Here is a 26,121-nt window from a genome sequence, read left to right on the forward strand (position 1 = left end):
TGTTAGAATAAAGTATTATTTTTACTATTCAAATCATATCTTGAGTTTTTTGGGGGTTACTATTTGTCTCTTCAGTGATTAATAGAAGGATGTTGAACTCTCCCACTATATTAATAGATTTACCTAAACTTCTCAGACGTTCTATCCATTTTCTCATTTATAGAATTTGAGGCTAGCTTATTAGAGACAAGTGCGATTAAAATTGTATATCTTTTGGGTGAATTTAACCACTGGTCATATATGTAGTGACCCTAAAAATGTGTTTTGCCTTACTATTTTTTCTGAAATTAGGAGTTAAATTATCTTTCTTTTCTCTCTTAGTTCCCTTTAAAAACTGAGCTAGTTGCTATGAATGTAAAAATTTTATTTCAGTAATCTACCAGTACCATAGATTATACTGGGATCATCACTTGTGGTTAAAGATGAATCCTATTTAGTAAAAATTTTATAGTAAGCTTACTTTACATTATACTTTTTTATTTTCAAATATTTGTTTGTAATCATGATGCATTAAAATGTAGATGTTTTAGTTGTTTTTCAATTATTTATAAATCATCTATGATACAGCATAAATCCCATTTCTGTTTCCCTTTAATTACAATTGTATGTGAATCTACAATTTTTCAATTTTGTGTGTGAAATCAAACAACACCCTCTCCTTAGGAAGTAAGAAAAAAAGTTCATATTTATTTTAAAAGCTTCATATTTGGACTCTTATTCCAAGCATGAAGAATCTCCTGAATGGGGAAAGTTAGGTAGAGTTATGTACAGTGTCACATTTGACATTCTAAGTCGGCCACCATCTTTATAATGTCCAGTAAGTAGGCCTTACACTGCCCAATATTGCCATCATCATATTAGGAGGATATATATAGACATAGAGATAAGTTAAGGTCATTTAGAAGAAAAGACAAGCAACACAATGAACACTTAAGTGGATAAATATCCTAATACATTAATAAATAAAGAAATAAAATGATCATCTTTTCCATTAAAATAAGTCAGATAGGTTAGAAAGTGTTCAAAACAATGTTTTGGGCACTGTAAAATATTTACCTGATGTTATAAGGACCTATCCTAGCTGTAAAATACTTATCCTTTTGTGAATAGCAAATTTGGAGCTTTCAACAAATAATCAGAATATTTTGCAGCCTTCCATTTTGGCAAGCTTTTGGGGAAGTCGCCACACAAAATAAGGTCACTGCTTTCCCCAGTTAGTGGATGTTTAAGGAGTCAATAAAATTTCTGAACTTGTTTTATTTGGGACTTCTTTTTTATTTGTTTATATTGTTTAATTTTAAAGGAAACCTAATGGAAACAGAATAGACATTGGCCATGAATATGTGTTTGGTTTAACCTGCCCTTCCAGAGTAAGTTTGACAGCAATTACTGCTCACAGTCTTTCAACTTTGTCTCCAGACACGTAGCTGCCTCATCTATCTTTCAAAACCATGTGTCTGTCTAATCATATTACCCACCCATCTCCTGTCTTAAAAAATACAAGTGAGTATCTATTAATTTCAGATTTATACTGTCAGGTTTTGACCTATCTTTCAAAGCTAGACCATTTCCTAACCAGGTCAGAATTTACATTTATAAATTCAGTTTATACTCTTCCCTTTCATTAACCCTATACTGCCGTCAAACTCAAGGATAGCATATATTCTATCTGTTAATCATGCTGGTTACTCTCTTGGGCTGGTTTTTACTTCATTCTTTACCAAAAATGATTAGCATCCTTTACCCTTCTGCTCAGATAGGATTTTACCTCTTTTTCTTTTAAGATTTTCTTTATTTATTTGAGAGAGAGAGAGAGAGAGAGAGAGCATAAGTGGAGGGGGAGGGGCTGAGAGAGAGGGAGAAACAGTCACCCTGCTGAGCAGGGAGCGGCACATGGAGCTCCATGCCAGGACCCTGGGATCCTGACCTGAGCCAGAGACAGATGCTTAACTGACTGAGCCTCCCAGGCGCCTAGGATTTTCCCTCTTCAGTGAACTTTGGTTCAGACCCTCTGTAAGCTAAAAGTATTCTCTCTTTCTTCTGGATGGCATTATTAGCACATTATGTGTCAAAAGTAGAAAATAGACTTCTATTATATATATATCTTCAATTTCCTAGCATCCTTTCAACATTTGATGAAGTGAGTTACTGTGCCAAGAATGAGAATAGAATGGTGAGCCTAACATGACATTCCACGTAGACAAAAGGTTCGTACAAGCAGGTATGGGAAGACTAAATCTTCTCTAGGCCAGTAAAGGATAGTTCAAAATTATGAATGATAAAACAGGCTGAATAACTAACAGCTTGCTAGAGTTTATATAAATGAAGAAAAAAAAATCTCTAGTACAAAAGTGTTAACGCCCTTTGTCCAAAAGGACAAAGAAAGTTAAAGAGGTATACAAGCAACCTCTGGTCCAGTTTAGAATTTGGCTGAAGAATATTACAATGTTGACAAAAGCTTTTTAATGAGGGAGATTTTCCTTCTAATGACAAAAAAAAAAAAATGATGAGTTATATGCATATTTAGCAAACTGGTCTCATGTATTCAAGGAGTTAAGATTACAAATTTGGGCTTCATTTTGTAGGGTAGTATTTATTAAACCAAATGTGCTGATGCATTCTCAGGTGTTCATAATTGTAAAGAGGTTTTTAAAAATTAATTTTTTAGGGCGCCTGCTGGCTTAGTAGGTTGAGTGTCCCACTCTTGGTTTTGGCTCAGGTCATGATCTCAGGGTCCTGGGATTGAGTCCCATCTCGGGTTTCATGATCAGCAGCGAATCTGCTTGAGATTCTCTCTCTCCCTCTGCCACTCCCCCACAGTCTGTCTGTATCTCTCTCTCAAATAAATGAATAAATCTTTAAAAAACCCTTAAATTTTTACATTTAGATGACTCCAAAATTAATAAAAGATATTCTGGCTCATTTAATGGCCACTTAAAATGCTGCCACAATTGCTAGCAGCTTACCTCTTTCTATCTTACAACTTTTTCCTTCTCTTTTGATACAATTAATGAAATTTTCCTGCTTCTATCATGGGCTAGATTCTTTCTGTGTCCGTGGAATATCATCCTGTCTTGCTCCCCAAGGACTTCCCTGCTGCAAGTAACACTCTTTCCCCAGGTTCAAGATTCATCAATTTCTTCCTTTCATTTTACTTATTTCTACCTGCACACAAATAAGATTTTTTGTCTCTTATCCTATAAAAGCCCACCCATGGCCCTATATACCCCTCTACATATCCTGCTCTCTGTTTCCATTCTAGAAAAAAAAAAAAAATCTCTAATGATAATACCTAATTCCTGCCTCCATTTTGTCACTTGTCATTTTATTCTAAATGCATTCCAGTTAATTTTCCATACTCATAATTCTACTGTGACTGCTTTTGTTAAAATTACCAATTATCTTTACATTACCAAATCAACACTTTGTTCTTCACATTAAACAGACTTCCAACATCATACAGTAGAGTTGAAAAATCACTCCATAGCGAAACACTTTCTTCTCTTTGTTTCTGTGGTTTCTTTTAATTAATTAATTAATTAGTTAGTTAGAGACAGAGAGAGACCACAAGTGGGGAAGGGGAGGGGTAGAGGGAGAGGGAGAAGCAGACTCCCTGCTGAGCAGGAAGCTAGACATGGGACATGGGGCTCAATCCCAGGACCCTGAGATCATGACCTGAGCCAAAGGCAGACACTTAACTGATTGAACCACCCAGGTGCCCCTGTTTCTGTGGTTTCTATGAGGCTATATTCATCTGGATTTCTCTTACATTAAGGGCCTCCTAATCTGCAAGAATTTAAATGTGAATATTCCTTAGGACTCATCTTCTCTTCTCCTCTTCTTTCCACTTTTTTATTCCTCTCCCCTCTCCCCTCTTCCCGCCCTCCCCTCCTCTCCCTTCTCTCCTCTCTTCCCTTCTCCTTTCCTATTTTTGTCTGTATTCTCTGAAATTCATTTAATCCAACCTCAGGTCTTTAACCATCATCTGTATGCTAATGACTCCCAGTAGTCTTGACCTTTTATGAACTTTCAACTCCTATATCCAAATGTCAACATTTTGTTTTTACTTTAATGTCTAAAGTATTTCAAACTTATGTCTAAAGTAGAACTCTTAATTTCCTCCCTCTCAAATCTGTTCCTTGCTACCCCTTTTCTACCTCATTCTACCAGATTTGTAAGACCAATTTCTCTTTTCACCACTTTTTACATCCAGCCTGTCAAAAGGTTCTATTAGTTCTACCTCCAAAATATGACATTCATTGTTCCAGTTCTTTCTACTTTCACTCTTTCCTCGCTACTCTGAGATTTATACTGTCCTGATGCTCTCATTGAGGAGTTTACATCAATTTTCTGCAGAGCAGCCAGAGTGATTTTATAAAGGAAATCACCTCCTATCACTCTGCAGTTTAAAACCCACTGATGATTGTGCCTTGTTCCTAGACTAACGTTATACTCTTCATCAGTGCTTACGAGGCTTTCCAGAATCTGGCCCCAAATATCTTTCTCTTCTAATCTCCCACCACTCTCTATCTAGAAGCTGTTCTCTCACTTTGCTTAGGTGGTTTTTCATTTTATCCATTCCTTGTTTGAGAATCTCTCCTTAATGAGTTTTTTGATCACTCATTTGAAAGTAGAAGTCTCTGGCACTCTGCTTATATTCTATCCCATCAGTGTATGTTTTATTTATAGTGTTTATGACTATCTACAATTATCTTACTTATTCCACCTATATAAACTGAAAAGAGTAGAGATTGTATCAGTCTTGTTTCTGATGTACTCTCCATGACTACCACAATGTCTGGTAATAGGAAATACTCACTGAATGCAAAAACAAATGGTGATAAGAACTGGAAACATTTCTCAAAATAGGCCCTAGACTTCAGGGGCCTATAGAAATATTCTTAAGGGCTTATGAGTTCCCAAGTTTGAAAAGCAGTTTTAGATCATAAGGATCTAATAAATAACAAAAATTTATAAATTAGAAATATGTCTATTTCCTAGGGCTGTTTTAACAAATCATCATAAGCTTGTAGCTTAAAACAACAGAAATTTATCTTTTCACAATTCTACCGGCCAGAAGCCTGAAACCAAGATGTTTGCAGGGTCACACTTCCTCTGAAGACTCTGTCTGAGAGAGACTCCTTCCTTTCTTCTTCTGGCTTGTGGTTGCTCCTAGCATTCTTTAGTCATGGGTGCATAATTCCAATCTTTGCCTCTATCTTTGCATGGCCTTTTCCTCTTCTCTGTATTCTCTACTCTGTGTTTCTCTTATAAGGATATTTGTCATTGGATTTAGGGCCCACCTGGATAATCCAGGATTATCTCATCCTTAATTACATTTGCAAAGGATCTTTTTTTCTAAATAATGTTACATCCATGGGTTCTGGGATATATCATATCTTTTGGAGGGCCTACCATTCAACCCACCAAAGGGAGTGACATTATATGTTAGAATTTAGGCAGTTAAACTTCATCACAATGTGTAGTTATCCTAACTCGGCAGTAAGTAGTGACAGAGGCCACCAGACTATTGCAAAGCAGTAGGCAATGATGGTCTGAATAATTCTGTGGCATAAAATATAATAAAGAAGAGAGGCTGAATTCAAGACACATGTATTAAGTAAAAAGCAACATAATTTGAGGATCTATCCACTTCACAATTTTTCATTTCATTTGGAAATTTTTATTCTTTATTTTATAATTGGCATCCACTAGTCCATCACCCTGCTACAAGTGGCAGCAGTGAGAACAAACCTGGACAACTGGACAGAGTATAAAAAGTTCAGCAAAGAGCATCAGAGAACCAGCACTACCAAAAACCAGTCCATATTTTTAGTCATAGAAAAAAATGTTTAAGATTGATGCTTTTTCGTCTATTCTACTTCAGGTGTCACATCCCTTAGTTTACATTCCTTACATAAACCCATTGTTTCATTTGTTTTTACATAGCATCCCTTTCTGTTGTTATGAAAGCCACTCACGCATATTGAAGAAAATTTGGTGAATACCAAAAGATTAAAAAAAATAGAATCACCAATATTATAATCCCCAGAATGAACCAATATTTTTATCTATAAAAGTGAAAAGAAAGTCACTCTTTGTCCATTATCTCTATTGTCACACCATGCAAAGTGGCTCTAGAAGTGGCACCAAACTTTAACCATCAGGGCATGTGTGAAATATACTGTGAGCCCCTCACAGCTTGGCCTCGCTGTTGAGAGGCAAAACTCATATACAATGAGCATGCCACACATTGTCAATCAAGAGACACCATTCAGAAGCCATAAAGAGAATAGATGTTTAAAAATTGCTTTAGAATATATTCTGCACTTCATTAGCCTGCCTTTGAATGTCTGCTGGACTTTTTGCTAATTTCTAATCAATAGAGTGCAGAAAGAGAAAAATAATAACATTATAGTAGAGAAACCTGAATACATCTCCTTAACCAAGTGAACAAATTAAAATCACCACTAATAAGTCATGTCCACTGCATGTACTCCTTGATATCATTCAGTGAGCAGGGCACTTCTTCTCTGTAGAAGTCTTGCAAAAACAAAAACAAAACAAAGCAAAACAAAAAACCTAAAACAAACAAAATGTAAGAGAACAGAACCCCACTGTAATAACAAGGAAATACCACACAAACCTAAATTGAGAAACATTTTGCAAAATACCACAACAGTATTCTTCAAAAGTGTCAAGGTCATGAAAACCAAGAAAGCATAGTGAAAAACTCAGGATTGGAGTTGACAAAAGAAATATGGAAACTAAATGTGATTTGGTATCCTGGACAAGAGAAAGGACATTAGGAGAAAAAAAAAATGCTAGTGAAATCCAAATAAAATATGTAGCTTATTTAATAGTGTACCAATAACTTCCTCCTTTTGGTGGGCATGCCATCATATTGTAAGATGTCAATATTAGGGAGATCTAGGTGTAGAGTATGTAAGAACTATTTGTATTTCATAGAAATATAACTCTTTGGTTAATCTAAAATCCTATCAAAATAAAAAGTTTAAAAAATTATATTTTTCCACTTCAGTGTTACAAAAATGGGACCTCTGACTTGTAAGTGTGCATTTTCAGTTGAGCTGTTTCTTCTTATGGACAACTTAATGAAGTGTATGCCAGGGTGACAAACTATAGGAATTTTTAAATTTAAAATATTTGTTGGGGGCACCTGAGTGGCTCAGTTGGTTAAGTGATTGCCTTCGGCTTAGGTCATGATCTCAGAGTCCTGGGATCAAGCCCCATGTTGGGCTCCCTGCTCAGCGGTAAGTCTACTTCTCCCTCTCCCTCTGCCTCTCCCCGTGCTTGTGCTCTCTCTGTGTCTCAATTAAATTATAAGATCTTTAAAAAAATGAAATATTTCTTGGTTTTCCCAGGCAATTCTGGACCACATAGCTATTTTTGATGTATTCCTTTCATATCTATATTTATCTCTATCAATTTTTATTTTTCTATTTTAATTGAGCACATTGAGAATGTTTTCCATGTCATTAAATGTTCATAGAAAAATGCCATCTTGATAGCAAAAGAACACTGTTCATTAGATTACAATTATTTAATTCTGTTCGCTTTAATGATTATTCAGCTTATTTCAGTTTGTGTTTGTACTGGAAATTCGATAAAGTTTGTTCTTCTTTGTTATGATTGGGAAGCAATACCCCTCAAACTGACCTACAGGTTCCACACAGTTTCTATCAAATTTCACCTGACTTCTTTATAAAACTGACAGGCTGACTCTAACATTCATATGGAAGTTCAAGAGACTGAAAATAGGAAAAAAAAACAACAACAAACTTTAAAAAAAAGAACAAATTTGGAGAACTCAGAGTTCCCAATTTTAAAACTTACTAATGAAATTCCAGTAATCTAGACAGTATAGTAATGGAATAAAGATAAACATATAGATAACAGAAAAAAAAACTGAGACTCCAGAAAGAAACCCACACGCTTACGGTCAGTTGAATTTGTATAGGGGTATCCAGTCAGGTAAATGGAAAAAGAATGTCTTTTCAACAAATGGTATTGAAAAATGGATATTTGCCATTGAAGTAGTGATGCTTGGACTTCTACTTCACACCATCTACAAAAAAAAAAAAAATCACTTTGAAATGGATCAAAAACCTATATGTAAGACCTAAAAATATAAAACCCTTAAAGGAAAATATGGGTATAAGTCTCTGTAGACTTAGATTAGGCAGTATCTTAGATATAACAGTAAAAGCACAAGCAGCACAAGAAACAATAAAAAAGATATTATCGAAATAATTTTGAAAGAGTTTTGTTCTTCAGAGGACAACACCAATAAAGTGAAAAGACAATGCACAGAATGGGAGAAAATTTTTGCAAATTATCTGATAAGGGACTTACATCTGTAATATATAAAGATCTCTTACAACCCAATAATAAAGATAAATAACCTAATAAAAAGGGGGCAAAAAGACATACAATGATTTTAAAAATTCATAAAATGAAGCTCAACATTATTATCTGTCAAAGGAATGCAAGTCAGAATACCATTATGATACAATTGCATATCCATTAGGGTGGTTATAGAAAAAATTACAGATAATAAGTGTTGACAAGAAAGTGGAAAAATTGGACCCTTCACTCGCTGGTAGTGGGAATTAAAATGGTGCAGGTGCCTTGGGAAATAGTCTGGAAATTGCTCAAATGATTAAACATATAGTTACCATATGATTTAGTAATTTCACTCTGAGGTATATATCAAAGAAAACTGAAAACATGCCATGAGTGTTTACAGAACCATAATTGTACATGAATTTTTATAGAACCATTTTTTATAATAGCCAAAAAATGAAAACAATTCAAATATTCTTCCACTGATGAGTAGATAAATAAAAGTGGTTTTATAGACATTGTGAGAAAATGTTCTAAGATTTCAGCCATATGGTTGGAGTAGGGGCCTGGTTCATTTAGGAGAACAGAAACCTTCCAGGTATTTCAAATGAAACTGACTTGATACAGGGAGTTGGGGGAACACAAAACTGTTGGAAGGATTAGGGAAGCAATGTGAGGCACTTATCCCTGGTTTTTGTTCAGAGATGCAACTGTAATCCAGAAAGTAGTGAAGTTGCTGCCACTAGAGGTCAGGAAAATGCAAAAAATGACTACCAGTGTCTCAGCTGCCCCCACACCCCCAAGGTGAGTGATTGGCGGGGGAATGGGTTCAGACTGCCCTTGTAAGAACTCATCTGCCAGAACCTTTATGGCTTTCACCTCTGGCAAAAGAAAATTGGGTTCTATGTTTTATCTTTCAAATTACATACAAGACCATCTCATTGGTAGAATCTAAGTCATATCCAGAAACACGGGAACATGCTATATCCATTAAATAAAGAGATGATAGATGATAGATAGAAAGATGATAGATAGATAGATAGATAGATAGATAGATAGATAGATAGATAGATAGATGATAGAGTAAATTAAATAAGGCACTTGTCTAGAGGCCAGCATAGCACAGATGCCAGCAGAACTGTATATGGTAATTTAATTCCAAATTGAACTAAGACTATATTCATTTGAGTTATTCTCAGCCTTGTCAGAGGATTACAAGCTAATTTTTCTGGGGCACAAAAGCCTTAGCTACAATCTGGGGATGCCTTACTCTCCTCATTTTAGAAGAATAGATTTAAATGTCATTAATTTTCCCTGATGACTCAGTTGATTTTATTTAGGTCTCAGTTAATGCTAAACAAGCATCCACACTATAATCTGTTAGTCATGATTTGCATTGCTTTAAGTGGTGTTATCACCTTCAATAAACTATTCTTTTTACTTCTGTGTGATGCCTGGGGGTGTTTGTGTCCAGCTGCCATCTGGCAGCCATTACTAAGCCAGTGGCCCCTTTTACTTTTCTTAGATTAGTCATCATAGGAAAGTGCAGTGTTCATATGAATGTCTGTTCTATAAATGAATGAAAAGGAGCCAACTATGCTCAAAGTCAAAGATTTGAAAATAGATGAGATTATCTTCAGAGGAATTGAATAGGATTTGAATTAAAGAAGTTCTAGATTTACACATAACTTTCCATCTTTTACATAATCACTAGACTTCATGTGTGCTGTTTTATTTTTATTGGCTTTAGGTAATTCATTGGCTCTGAGTCACTTGATATCTATTTATCTATTTCCTTTAGTCACTCACCCCTACACCCTCTGACCTCCCTTTTTTATTTGTCTCCTTCCTACTTGGGCATGTTTGGCTTGCATATGTGGTTCTAATCTTCAGTAAATGGATGATTTGCTCAATAGGATGCTTTTTAGTATTTCCCTGACATTGTTTAGCATCCTATCCAGAGTGTCGGCTTGCATCCTTGTAGCTCTAATACACAATAGAATATACTCTTGGGTGAAGTGGAAAGGAAACTCTTGTCTGGTAGGCAGAGACATAAATACCAGGGCAGACTTAAGGGTGGTTATGGAAGATAACTAACTGGTGCAGCTTTTGATCCTACCTGTTTATGTCAGGAGGATCATAAGACAAAAGAAAGAATGAAGCAGAAGGAAAGTCAGAGTGAGCTTTGTTTGTGAAGAGGTGTTAATTAGTGGTTTCCTGAGTAGACAAGAAGCATGCAAAACTTTTGATCTTGGCAGTTCCTAAATGTAGGACTATGAATTAAAGTTTCAGGTTGTAACCATCTGAACAACAAGGGCTACATCCGCGCAACTGGCTTGGTACAGCCTTAGTAATGTAGTAAAGGGCTTCCAGGAGACTCTGAGACTACATCCAATGAGACCAATATGTGTGATGCTCAGACAATGTCCTAAGTTTCTCTCTTTCAACCTGGAAAGATGATACTGTCTATATTTATGTAAAAATTTACTTATAACCTATACTTCAACAATAAATAAAAAATAAATTTAAAAATATTTACTTATGAGATTCACATTGATAAGAATGATCTAAGCTGTGGTTCACATCCTAGTGAATAAAAGTATTAAAGGTAATAAAGAAAACCAAGAAATTAAAAGGGGAGGGAAATGGAACAAAATATTATTAAAAAAAGATTTTCCACTTGCTTATCCTATCCTTCCAATCCTGATTTATTTTTTCACTGCCACATACTGTACCTGTTATACACTTGCCAATCTCCTCTGCAAAACTGTAAACAACTCTAGGTTGGAGGAAACTAGATCCAAGTGCTAGGAGAATGATTAGGGAATTTTGACTAGACTAGACTATTTTAAACATAACCTATGCCTAAGGTTAGTCAGGAGTCTATAGCAAGAAGCAGAACGGTGACCTGAATTTTGGATAGTAATACACATAGTTCAGGCGGGGATTTGACAAAAGAGAAAGTCACAGGAAACAAGTCCCTAGCTTCTTTATCTTCATCTATCTTCTAAGTCTTACCTGCTTCAAATTTACTTTCAACATACTGAACTCTTGAAGATGGGTATTGAAGAGTAGATAGGATTTTAACAGGCAGAAACAAAGACGGGGTGTTTTTGGAGGGAACAACCTGAGCAAAATGAGGATTAGGATTGGTGAAGTAGACTCAAATGTTGAAAGAAATCAAAACGTCACCCCAAAATATGCCTCTGACACAAAAATTATTTTAATCTGAAGATAATTAAGAAACAGAAAATGAGGAAAAGCTCTCCCTATCCTCCCCTTTTCTGCCTAAAAACAGAACATAAATTTTTTTTTATACTGCTTTTAGCAGCACAGAGGTACCGGAGGAATCTGCGAACAAACCTTACTCTATTACCCCCCTCCCATATATTTACCTTCCCACAGTTTGCTGCTCTTGCAAGTATGAAACTTTCTTTTCTGCTGCCTTTATCTATAAGTTCATTGTTTTTTGTTGAAGATAGCTATGTAAGCCAGAGTTCTAAATGCCGCTTTGAGTTCCTTTTGTCAAGATTTCTCGCGTGTGATTTGCATAGCACACATTAATCAACTGTTTATTTTTCTCTTGTTAATCTGCCTTTTTGTTAAAAAGCCCAGCTAAAAACCTAAAACTGTAAAGTTTTCCCTGCTCTACAATGGTCAGAATATAGAATATGTAAAAAGGGAAAGAGGTATAACCTTGGCAAGGGATTTTGGACTACGTTATAGGTAGGAAGTAAGTGATAGAAGGTAAATTCTTAATTAAGGACTTTAAACTTAATTCAGTATGCAGTGAAGAGCCATTAAATGTTTTAATTGTAGGGAAGTGACTAAATGAAAGTTAAATTTACTCTGGCAGTAGTGTTTACTCATTCACATCTATTTACTAACCAATTATTTTAATAATAAAGAAATATACATTCAATGCTGTGAGAGATTAAAAGGATAACATGATAAACCTTCTGCTTTGATGAGAGTACAATTTAGAGAACCATTATAAAATGTACATTATACCTATGCTACCTATATAAGTAAAAAATACCCTAAATGTATGGAAAATTTCAGAGGTGGGAGAATATGCTTCTGGCCATTGGAAAGATCAATAAGGAGTCTAAAACAAGAGGCCAAGTAAGAGGAAATTAAAATTTTAAACCACCAAAAAAATTGCAGTCAGAGTAGAGAGGGTGGAGAGAAGGGATATTGTAAAAGTACCCAAGAGACTTGGCCACCATTTTGATTAGTGGAGTAATGGAAAGAAGAGTTAAAAATGACTGAATTTTTCAAGTCTAGATAACCAGTATTCATCCATTCATTCTCCCATTCATTAATTTGGCACATATCTATATAATGATGACCATGTGCCAGCAATTTTTTATTTGTTCAGAGAGAGGGATGAACAAACTAGTCCTCATGGAACTTACTGTTTAGTAGGGGAATGATAACATGAACAGAGAAATAGTGCTGAATGATTAATATTGGAAACTAGAAGGAGAGGTTGATTTAGAAGAGGATTTCATTTAGTTTGTAATATTTTGAATTTGAAGAGCCGGTGAGGTATGAGTTTAGAAAAAGAGGAGGGCTGAAGAGATAGATTGTTATGTATTTGTTCAGTGGAGTTGGTTCAAATCATGAGGTTAAAAGGGCTCATCAAAGTAAATAACAGAAAGAAAAAATAGGGTTTAGCATAGAATCTTAGGAAATACCAATACTTAGGAAATTGAACATTGAATACGAGTTGATTAAACAGACAGCAGAAGAGGGATGAAAATTTTGTAGGCCGCAGTGAATGCCACAAATATCAAAGAGGAAAAAACAAACAAAAAACCAAAGATCTCACATTGTTCAATTCAACACAGAGTGTGGGGATATAGACTGTTCAACATGGCAGTTATAATACAGTAGTCAGAGCAGAAACTAGATTGTAAGCCAATCTTACGTGTGAAAGGAAATAGAGACTGGATAAGAGCTTAAGAGAGAGGTAAATTATGAGAAAGTTTTTTTTAAGACTAATGGTCATCATGGTCACAAGGGGAATAGAAATTTTTAGAGCTAAAAAGAAGGAGAAAGCAAAGTGAGGAAATAGCTAATCAGTAAAGAAGAAAGTGTGAGAGAGTGAGATTGAGTGCACACACAGAGGCTTGGCAGGGAGATGGGAACCCCTTCCTCAGAAATGTATCAGTTACGCAGAGATGGTAAGTCTAAAATACAGGTGCAGTGAGAGGGAAAGTTGAGGAAATTGCTGTCAAATATTTGTCCTGATATTCTTGATCTTAGAGGGAGAATGATGTACTAATTTGGAGGGTGTTGGATTAAGCTTCTAAACATGAAAAATAGAGACAGTTAGAAATAATTACAATAGCAAATGCAAGTATGATTCATTGAAAGATGAATCAAAGGATTACTCACCAGCCAAAAAGATCAGTAAAAATTAGACAGTGTTTATCTGGAAGGGACTGATAGATACAATTTTATGATTTCCTCTACTAAGCATTGGCTGCCTCGTGGCAGAGGAAAAGGTCTGGGTGATCCTAATTCCCCTTTCTCATATTCTACCAATCTTGCTACTGGCAGGGACTAGGGTGATCCATCTGGTGTCAGATGAGATACAAAGGGTTTTTCTCTTCATGTTCTCCATGGTTTGTTTTACCTCTTTGATGAAAAGAAGCTGTATGCCAAAGTGAAGAAAGCAAAGTCACCAAAACATAAGCCTGCTCATCTATCACTGACAGTGTTTCAGACTTATTCAGCCCAGTTGTCGCACTGATGGGTAGGGATAGAATTGCCAGAAACCTGAGGAGAAAAGTTCTCAGAAAGTTAAACCAAGTGGGAGTAATTCATTTTCCCAAACATGGAGTGAAGCGTCTCTCCAAGAGCAGTAGGAGGTCACACTCAACCTTTGGAAACTCTCTGTATTGCATGACAGGAGCCCCAAGTACTTTCTGTCGCATTTCTAACTCCTCCTGGGGGAGCCTGGAAGACTTGATGCCAGTCAATGCTAGTTGATCCTTACGGACATTTCCCCCACCTCCGGCATTTGGAGGATTTATATAATATAAAAGTGTTGAGCTTTATTTTTTTATTTTTTAAAAAATTTTAAAAAGATTTTATTTATTTATTTATTTGTCAGAGAGAGAGGGGGAGAAAGCACAAACAGGGAGAGAGGGAGAAGCAGGCTTCCCACTGAGCAGGGAGCCCAACGTGGGACTCGCTCCCAGGACCCTGGGATCATGACCTGAGCTGAAGGCAGACCCTTAACCGACTGAGCCACCCAGGCATCCCAGGTGTCCCAGGTGTTGAGCTTTAATATGCATAATTGTGACTCAGATCTTAGGCTTTTAAACTCAGAACCCAACTGGGCAAATATAGTTTCTGATTATCAGGAGTCAACAAGTCAAACATATGTAATGCATATAATAATTTAAACAGTAAAATAGCCCAACAAAAAGATTTTTTTAAAACTTTAAAGGAGACCGTTTTGATAATACAAGCCTGAAGGGAGGCACATATTCATTGAAATCTATCCACTTAAAATTAGGAGAAATCTCTCACCAGACAATTTTTAAACTACTATAGTCTCTTTTCACAATTAATTTTGCTAATGGTTAAGTTCCTAAGTGAGGCAATATCATTCAAGCTCAGCTCTATTCTTTCCCGAGCAAAGGGTCTGTTGAAAGGATGCTGTAATAAAGCAAAGATAGGACTTCTTTGTGCTTTTTGATGGAATGAGACAGAATGGCATCAGATTGGGGATAACTTTAAGCACTATCACTGCTACATGAGGAGATAAAACAGAAAGCAGTCAGTGTCTCTGAGTTGTTTTGAAGCAGAAGCCTGTACTTGAGCAAGGAATGGTTGTAACTAGAACCGACTATAGTCTGCATTAAGAACTGCCGTCGGCTGTAATTAATTCTGTGCCTGAGGTCTGTGTTATTGCTTCTGTTATCCAATATCTTGGTTCCAAGATATATGCTATTGGACTTGGGCACATTTATAAAAGAATAGTGTAGTATAAATTTCTAGAACTGATGGAACAAGTAAAAGGAAGGACTGCAGTATGAAGCACCCTTAGCCACTTCCTCAGAAGGGAGGAAAGGAAGCAACCTGATATGTATCAATGACTTTTTCTGTGTCTGGCTCTTTTTAATATATTATATCACCATAACTCTGCAACTTAAGTATATTAAGGTCATTTTTAAAATAATGATTCTAAAGCTAAGTATTTAAGAACCTTGCTCAGTCACACAGCTGAACATAGCAAATCAAGTGATTGAACTGGTCAAATTTATCCTTGCTTAGTGTGGCTTAAAGTATGGACTTTGGACCAGCAGCATTGGCATCACCTGGAAACTTGTTGGAAATGAAAATTCTCAGGCCCTATGCCAGACCTACTGAATCAGAAACTCTGAGAGTGGGGCTCAGCAACCTGTGGTTCAAGCTATATACTGAAGTTTGAGATCCATTGAACTAGTAAAAAGTCTGTGTCCCCTCCCTGCCCCAGTTTGCACTCTATCCCCACCAAATGAGGATTTTAAGAATTGGGATATCAGACTGGTATGTATTAAGACACTTTGTCCATACTATGTGTCCATAATTCCATCATCCACTTAGTTGTTTACTTATGCACTCATTCATTCATTCATTCATTCATTCAACAAGTACTATATGAAGGATTCAATACTGATAACAGATAAATAAAGAGGTTAAGACAAATTACCTGATGTTAGAGAAATAGGGCAGGCACACATGAAACAGTTACATAACAATATCCAGCAACTGACAGAATGCATAATTCAGAGAATACCTCAAGATTTTGGATGAGGAGGATATGATGAAATTGTCATAATAGACCTCATGGAGAATATAGGACTGTAGGATGGTCTAGGAAGAGTGAAAATATTAAAAGATGGTGGTGATGCTAGGGTGGTAGTGGGAAATTCCAAAGCCTAGGAAAATATTTTTTTCCTCGAAAAATATTCTTGATAATTTCCAGAGCAATATCCTATTTTCCTAGATAAGGAAATTGCCACAATGTTTAAGCATTCGCAAGAGGAGGCTGAGGTATAAAGAGTCTTGAAATCAGAAGGAGACCTGGGTTCTTTTTTTTTTTTTTTAAAGATTTTATTTATTTATTTGACAGAGATAGAGACAGCCAGCGAGAGAGGGAGCACAAGCAGGGGGAGTGGGAGAGGAAGAAGCAGGCTCATAGGGAGGAGCCTGATGTGGGGCTCGATCCCATAACGCCGGGATCACGCCCTGAGCCGAAGGCAGACGCTTAACCGCTGTACCACCCAGGCGCCCCTAGAGACCTGGGTTCTATCCTCTCACAGCCAATGACTTTTGGCAAACTTGTGTCCTTATGTGTAAAACAGGAGTTTCAGCACAGCGCTTGCTGACAAAATTACTGTAAAGATTAAGGGAACTAATACCTGTCAGCGTTTCCCAATCTGACTTCTAGGTATGTACTAGAAAAGAAGTTCGGTTTTCAAATAAGTTTGGAGAACAATGAGTTAAATTAGGAGTTCAAGAGAGAATGACTCTCCCAGAGGAGAAATCATTATGTGCTGTAGCCCAAACTTATTGTTCCATGGAATTCCTTTATCTGAGGAGAATCTTTTAACATCTTCTAAGACAAATATTTCAGAGAGTACAGTGTGAAAAATGGTGACCTGTATGATAGTATCTGGGTACAGAGCGGCGATCACTAAATGTTAATTTAACTGGATTTTATGCAGACCAGTTATAGTTCATCTTAGATCTCAGTGTACAGTAATGGAAATGACACAGTAATATGAACACATGGCCAACCATTCTAAAGTCCCACGACTATAGATCAGCATTTCCTTTCTATATATCTTAAAGCTTCTGCCAAGCTTAAATTTTGCACAGAATGTATCTGTTTCTGAAAGTGTTCAGCCTTTTAATATATTGGAGCCTGAAAGATGTAATAACATTGCCAAAAAATATATTTCATAATTGATATGATTTATAAATGTAATCTGTCAAGGTTTTATTTGTAATAAGCAAAAGTCTACATAGAAAAATTATATATGTATGTAATTATACATATATATGTATACACATAATATGCTTCCTATGGTGAACTAGATCCAAGTAAGTGTTGTGATTTGTATACATAAACAGAACAGAAATTGTATAGTGTGTTTTGTAGTCAATAGATATTTTCCATTCCCATTCGGTGTGTCAAACACTGGGCAGGCAAGGTTGAAAAGCATGACAGAATATTTCCTACAAGGTATTCATGAACTGGTGCAGGACAGCATACCCATGTGTACTGTGGTTCTAGAGAGGGACAAACACCCCATGGAAATCAAAGGAGAAAACAATTCTGATAGGGAGGAACATCAATGGGAAGTTTCATCAAGAAGGCAATTCTTGGCCTGAGCCTCAAATAATTACTTTAAATGTTCAGGAAAGAAAAGTGGGTAGATTCTAGGGAGAAAAAAATAATAATTTGGAGAAAGTACAAAGGTATCAAAGTGCAAGTCCCATTCAGAAATAGTAAATAAATCGGTGTAATGAGAGAGTAGAATGGGAGTAAGGAGTAACAGGAGGCTTTGGCCAGGCATCAATGTCAAAGCAAAATTGTGAAGATTGTTAGTGACAAGGTAAGGAATTAAGACTTTATTCAGAAGAACATAAGGTGGTATCAGAAAGATTTGTGACAAGAAAAATCTTTACTTTAAAAAGATATTTCTGACTTCTCAGGGAAATAATCTTGGTGAATCTAATATTTAAATGTAAAAGATAATAATAGTAAAATATCTATCTGTAGAGCACTCATAATATGCTGGGCACATCACAATATTCCATGCCAAGTAATTCACAGATATCCTTTCCTTTAATACTCTCCTAACAAAAGGTAGAAATTCTCTTCTCCATTTTAGACATGAAGTAGTATGCTGAAATTCACACAGTTTAAAATTAAAGAGCAGAATTCAAATCCAAATTTGCTCAGGTTGGTGTTCTTAAAACTATTCCATGCTACCACTCATTTAAAAATAATAAAATAAGTAGAAGGAAATAGTAATGAAAGGTTTTTTTTTTTTTACCTTCTTGAATATAAAAAAACCCCCCAACTTTCTAAGCTAGTATCAAAGTCAGAAAGAAAAGTGATTGAGGAAAAAATAATAGATTTAATTACATAAAATTAACACTTTCTATATAGATTAATTATAAAAAGGTAGAAACACAAGCAACAAACTAGGAAAATACTTTCGACTTCTATGACAGAAAAATAATCTTACATAAAATATTAAATTTTTCTAAAACATAATAAGAAAAATATTGGTTCCCCTAACAGAAAAACAGGCAAGGACAAAAACATAGGAGGATTATTACTGTTGGGAATAGTTGGGGATAGACAGAAATGTGAGGAAATAAACACATTCATGCAAAATTGGTTGGGGTAGAACTTTTTCCTCTTTTTGGAGGAAAGTTTGACAATGTGCATCATAATGTAAAATGCATATTCTTTGATCCGATGATTTCATTTCAAGATATTTTTCTTTTTCTCTTTTTTATTCTTAAAGATTTTATTTATTTATTTAACAGAGAGAGAGAACAAGCAGGCAGAGTGGCAGGCAGAGGGAGAAGGAGAAGCAGGCTCCTTCCAGCTGAATGTGGGGCTCAATCCCAGGACCCCGAGATCATAACTTGAGCTGAACGCAGATGCTTAACGAACTGAGCCACCCAGGCACCCCAAGACTTTGCAAGATTATATCAGAATCTTATGGATGTGAGATATCAATCTTGTTAAAATTATGTTATTTTCTTTTAAATGTACTGAGCAGACTCTGTGGACCTTGGTGTTCTCCTGAATTGTAACAAATTTCCAGGGAGAGGTTATAGGTAGTTTAGAGAGCAGTGGGCTGCCTAATGAGGGACCTTTGTAAAATTTGGCTTGGAGACATGCAATTCAAAGTCATGGCCCCCTTTTCATATGGGATATATTCTGCAGCCCTGGATTACTCAAAAGTTGAAGACTGTTTGGGACTGTATAACTGCATGCATTTTTAAAATGCCATCCTCGCCTACATTCAAGCTTATTAACCCAAGGTCAGGACTTGGAAATTCAGATTTTTTGATGCATTTGTTTGAATCTCACCACTAAGGTTACAGGCACTGTCTTTCACTATGAAACTATTCAATAGCAAATATCAGATACTTGGCACCTAGTTTCCTGAATTTCAGCGACCAACTTACTACCAGAGTCACCTAGATATCACTGTGAAATTTCAGAACTCTCTGGTCTTTTCTCAAAGACACAACTAAATAAAAAGTGAAGCCAAGAGATCAAAAAGTATTTGAACTTGAAAGGAGCTAGAGTTTATAACCCCTATGGTGAAGGAGGCTGAGGAGCAAAGACATTTAAATAACTGGAAATGTTTCATTCTCTTAAAACGCTATCTCAGTTGTTAAAAAATAAACACAACAAACACTTCTCCATAATTTAATATCCTCTTACCATATCTCTTAACATAACATTCCCACTCATTTGAATTTCTGCCAGTCACTGTCTTTGACTCCTTATTATCTTTTCTGTTGAACTAGGAGAAACTTCTAACCTTCACTTTTCTCCAAGCAATATGAATATTGCACAATAGTTGTGTTTCTTCGGTATGGAGGGTAGGAAGCAAGGAGCCAGCAGTAAATACTTTTAATTAAAGCTTCACCCTGACATAGGAAGCAGCCTTTTCCTGACTGTGTACCCAGGGTCATTTTTATCCATGCTAAGGTGGTTACCAAAATCTCATCAAGAATCTGATATAGCTGTGTACTGCCTACCTGAATCAGAGACAGTATTTTGGGTTGGGACATTTAGATCCAGGCACCATGGGACTGTGTTTTGGAAGACAGAAACTAAAATGATATGACATTAATAACACGAATGTACAACATTCTATGTTTTGTTTCAGTTTTTTTTGTTTGTTTTGTTTTTTAGTTCTAGAATATCTCTTCCAAACAAAACAGTTATAGTCAGGAATTACTTCCTGGAAACATGATTTAACTACTATATATATATATATATGACTATATATATATATATATATATATATATATATATATATATATGACTATATTTATATATATATATAACTACTTATCACTGAGTACTAACACAGGACCTCAGCCCAATTCAGAATCTTAAGTTAATTTTGAAAGGTGGCAGGGATGGCTCATAAATGTTCACCAACACATCTGGTAGCTGCCATGTGGCTTCTACTGTTTCTTTCCTCTTCTACTGTCTAAAACACTTTTCACTGGGAGAACTTGTCATCACCACCTGAATGTTACTACTTTTGCCATCTTACTGGGTATCATTATTTTTTCTAACAAGATCTGCCATCCAATACTTACTTTCTTTTACTATGGATCAGCTCGTCTTTGAAGCTTTATATCTTTTCTTTGAGCTTTGATTTCAAGGTAGGAAATAGTTCCTCTAATTTCACAGAGAATGTACAGTCAAAAGTTTAATCTATGTCATGAAGCATTTCCTCTTGTTTTCTCCTATTTCCTGTAACTCTCATGGTTGTTTTTTGCTTTGCTTTCTTTGTTGTTTTGTTTTGTTTTTTGCTTCTCTTTGTATTTTTTTGTCTTGACACGCCTACTTATTAGACCCATTTTCAATGTTTCCAGCTGTTCTGATAATGAGGTATAGGGGTTTTATTTCAGGACCACCTATTGACTGGCAAAGAGCTAGCCTGGGAGAAAACTTGGGTAAGATCTCTTGTGTCAGAATATATCCTTCTTTGCTTTGTAATTTGGAGTAAAGACTTCTCAGTGCAAGCAGACAGATGGATGCCTGGCCTATAATAAAGGCCAGAATGAGACAAGTCCTTCATGGAGGGATTTAGTATTTACTTCTTTTCAGCAGCTTTGGAAATTGTTCTTATGTACAATCACTCCTTTATCCTTCCTCACTAATAGTCTGCTTGTTGCAAAATGCTTGTTTGAATGAATAAGTGAACAATGGTCCCTTAAGGATGGCAGTTTGATATATTCCTCACAGATATGACTCTCTATTACATTTCTTCCAATCCTTCAATGTTCATCTTGTTATTTTCTAACCTAAAGAGGCACCATAACTAGGCCCCATCCAGTGTGGCAAGTTTTCAACCTCATGTGCTGCAAATGTAAAAACAAAACTTAAAAAGAACATGGAGCTACAGCTGCATAAAGTAAAGGGGAAATGTTATTTGCCAAAATTTTTACCATTTTGACCATCTTCTATGATTTAGGTTTTTCCATTAGCTTCATGAGGCTTTGCTAGCTATTGTGTGGTCCATCAATAACCATGTTGAGTAGCCTTAAATGAAACCTGAAACTTTGCATTTTAATTCTAATAGTAATCATTAATATGTACAGAAAGCTTACTGTATGCGAAGTACCCAGCAAGAGCTTTGGTGAATTATTTTTATTTAATTGTCACAACGATTTTCCAAGTGGGTATAATATGGAAAACTGAAGTAAATAATTAAGCTAGTAAGTGGTGAAGAACATTATTCCAGCTCAAGCAGTTTGATTGTAGAAAGTACCACATGTACCCTTATAATGTGGTACCTTAAGACGTTAAAAATAAGGACATTGACCTGGTGTTAAGGAACAAGTTGTCTAACAATACCTTGCATAAACCTGCAAGTTTTCCATACCTATAGTCAACTTTTCCTAGTTTATTTAGAGTCCTTTATGCTTACATGTATTAAATGATTTAATTTATTAAATTTAATAAATTACTATTTATAAATCAAATCATTTATAAAATATTATTTTAGATACAAACATCATTCTAGTCACTAGCTCAATATCCATACTCAGGAGTAACTGCAACCGTTAGATAATCTTTGCTCAGTGTTCATGTTTTAACATCAAGAAAATTATCATCAAATAAAAAAACAAAAACAAAAGCAAAAAAACCTTCCTGTGTCCAACATTTTAGTTTGGCTCATGAGCGTAGCCTGAGAATCACATACCTGAGTATAGTTGTGCTCGGAACAGTGCTTTAGTTAAATACCAACAGTGTCCAGCATTCACTTAGGACTAACTGTGTGGAAAACAATGTATCAGGTGTTATGAGAGAAGGGAACTGTACTATGACGTGCCCTTTTGTGCTCATATTCAGTCTAAAAAGACAGGTACATAGAAGACACACATATGACCTTGTATGATGCAGCCCTATGACTCTCAGGCCTATGTACTTCGTTCTAGGAAGGTTCAGTCATGAAAGAAAGGATTTGTGCTGCCTGGGAGTTGATTCAGGGAAAGTTTTTTAGAGGGGGTGACTTTTGAGCTAGAATCTGAAGGATGAGTAGGAGTTTAAAGGGTACAAAGAAAAGTCTTCTAAGTTCCCTTTTAAAACACACCATTACATGAATTAGAATCACCTACTAGAAAATATGCTTGTAAACATAGCAATGTTGAGAAAAGGTTAGATAAAACATGATTGAAAAATCAATTTGTGAATTTTATAAAAACTAGATTTTTGTATGTGGTGTGAATATTACTAGGTTTTCTTTAATTTTGATAAAACAATTTTAAGTAGAAACCAATGTATAGTGATTCAGAACACTACTCTAGAATCAGAGAGAGAGATGGCTTCACTTAAATCTTGGCTCTGCTACTTAAGTAGTAGTTGGGTGAGTTTATATAAATTACTTAACTTGTGTGAGTGTCAGTTTCTTCCACCAGAGAAATGGGGAGAATAATACTTGTCTTAGTGCATTGCTTTTTATAGGGTTTAACATGATGTTGGCTCTTAAAATATATATATCTATATATTAATTATATTATTAATTATTGATATGTTAATTGGTTATTTTAGTTATATATTATATATTTTATATATAAATGATATATATGAATTTATATTTAATTAGGTTACTAATTACCTTGCAGATTTTTAAAGTCCTCAAAATAGGGAAATCTCTTACATCTTTCTAACCCCACTATGCATAACAAAATTGTCAAAAAGTACTTACCGTAAGAATGAATATCTGCATAAATGAATGGAAGGAGGGAGGGAGTAAGTATATTTGTCAGTGCTTGAATTCTGTCAGTTATCTCCTTCAAAAAAAGGAAAGTTGTCCTTGGAGTATTTCTGTATAGTTAAGTTAAAAATTTATTTTGGGCGCAGGACACTTTGCTGTGTTATAAAGTTGTGATATTATTCTGATATTATGAGTCCATTTGGCTGGATGATCAGAACTACACAGATCCTGTCCTGCTCTGTCTGTCGTCTTTTGGAACTCCCTGAAATTTTACTATAGTTCACTTGAATATACATAGAAATCATAAGAATATTTTTCCTTAAAACTTCATATGAATCTGAAATGAGAAAGCAGTGAATGAAAATGAAAGGTGACATTTTGGGACAAAATTAGCCAGCATTCTAAAGTGGGATATATCAAAAAAGTAGAATCTGTATTAGGACATTGAATCCCGGCAGAAAGGTTTTCTCTTCCCCTAAAGAAAACGTAGCTGATACCTCAAAAGGGTCTCCTGTAAAGAGGTCTTAAAACAATGTTACAGTGTTCTCCAAGAAGCATTGAAATATTTGGACTTAAAAAAAAAGAAATACTTGGATTTAGGCATAGAACTTTAGTGGAGAGCTTTATAATTTTGTCTTGTTGTTATACTATCTTTTTGTTTAACCTTAGCCCTCCCCCCCCAGCCCCACCACATGCACATGCATGCGTGTGTGTGCGTGCTCTCTGTCTCTCTCTCTCTTATTCTCTCTCTCTCTCTCTCTCTCTCTCACACACACACACACACACACACACACACACGCTTTTCTTCCTCATACTGAAAGGAATGTTAGATAAGACTAATTCTATAAGCACCAGATAATGGGAAGGACATTGGCAGGAATGATAGGGAATACGATTGATACTAAGTATAAAGCTGCTCACAAGAGGAAGGTTAGAGCAGCTGTGGATTCATTTAAGAAGACAACAACTGAAAAGAATTAAAGATTTATGAAAGTTAACGAAGTTGAAAGAGTGGAAAAACTGGATAAAGAAAGTATTTGTAGAGGGAGAACCATGTTTAGAATTGCTGGAAATAAGATTGAGGGGACTATGGAAAACCTATAATGGGGGTTAAGTGTGGAGCTCTGGAAGGAAGGGTCAAGAGTTTGAGTGTATCTATAAATCAGGGCTGAAAATAAACTTGCCAAAATGAGAGCAGAAAATAATTAGATCATTAGTGTTAAGCTTCGCCTATGGAATTCAGTGACCCGGCCAGGCCCATAAAATTAACTTATTTGTAAAAAGCATGCACTCTAAAATTAATAGTGCTTTAGCTGAGTATATTTGCCACCTAAAGAGTACACGATATGCTGATGACACTTCCAACCCTGGATAACCTATAAGAGTATGTGACTGGGCTGCCTGAGAAGCACTAGTGAATGAGTTCTTCCCAAGGGTAAGTGCCCTTCTACATGCTTTATGTGTATTCTTGCATTTTCTCCTTGTTACAAACCTATGTCACAGGCATTATTATCTCCCCATTTTGCAGATAAAAATTGAATAGCCAAGAGTTAAATCACCATCCTAGCTATTTAGTTAAGGAGCTGGTCCGACTCCAGGCTTCAGTACCTTACCCACTAGCACAACTGCTTTGTAGGGGTAGCTCCCTAAGACAGCACAGCTCCCCTTTCATTTCTGTGGAATAAGACACTGCTCTTTCTAGATAATAAGGGCATCTACTTGTGCACGAATGCAAATGAATGTGAACTCAGGACTTTTCTCAATGTTTGTTTTTTTTCCCTGAAAGGCGGCCACCAGGCAAATCCCGGTGCGCAAAGCTAGAGAAGTAGCAGTCTTTGTAGATAACTTCCCTCTCAACTTTTTACATTCGATACATTACCAAATCCTACCAACATCACTTTAGATCTCCTGAATCCACCCTCTTCTGTTTCCACTGCCTCAACCTTTTTCTCAGTAGCACTTCTGCTATAGCTTTTCTGTTTTTTTTTTCTTACTGAATTCTTTTTCACTCAGCCCAATATATTCTCCACTTTGCAAGCAGAAATCTTTTCAAAATATTGATTTGATCCTATATCTCTCTGTTTAAAAATCTTTAAATAACTTCCCATTACCTATGGTATCAAAACCAAACTCCTCAGCATTGGTTAGGATAAACAATCTTAGTAAAGATCCCTCCACCTTTCAATGACTTAAAGCTGAAGTTTGTCCTTCTCCAATGTGACAGTCCAGGACAGGGGCTCCAGGGTGGGAAGAGATCTTCTGCCAGTATTCATTCAGGGTCCCAGACTGAGAGTGGTGCAATTACCTTTGTCACACAGTTTCCAAAGTCACCCTGCTCTTACCATTGGAGCCCAGGGAACGGGAGGTGGGGGGGGGGGGGGCGGTGAGCATGTGGACAAAGGACACCCATTGACTTGGGATATAGGGACATCACTCCTACTTGCGTTCCATCGAAGAAAAAGGCATCATGTGGCCACACTTAATGCAAAAGATACTGAGAAATGTAGTTTCTGGTCAGGCAGCTCTGTGCTGTTATTCTGGAAAGGAGAACAGATTATAGCACTCTCTGGCTCATCTTTTCCCCAGCTTCACTCTGTACTATAATCCACTTTGCACTCTCTACTCCAGCCATGACTTTATATTTACACATGAATACATTATCCATCTCTAATTTTCTCTTAGTCATACTGCAGGTGTCAAGTCAAATATTACTTTCTCAGAGAAATCATTCCTCAATTGCAAATTAGGTTAA

General features: G+C 36.0%; 1 long non-coding RNA gene across 2 annotated transcripts in view; it reads left to right on the plus strand.

Moving 5' to 3' along the window:
• Positions 1 to 26,121, plus strand: part of LOC125281010 (uncharacterized) — a 333,364-nt gene that overhangs the window by 150,883 nt on the left and 156,360 nt on the right. The gene's annotated exons all lie outside the window — the stretch shown is intronic.

The sequence above is a fragment of the Ursus arctos genome, unplaced genomic scaffold (assembly GCF_023065955.2).
Source record: "Ursus arctos isolate Adak ecotype North America unplaced genomic scaffold, UrsArc2.0 scaffold_11, whole genome shotgun sequence".
Taxonomy (NCBI): domain Eukaryota; kingdom Metazoa; phylum Chordata; class Mammalia; order Carnivora; family Ursidae; genus Ursus; species Ursus arctos.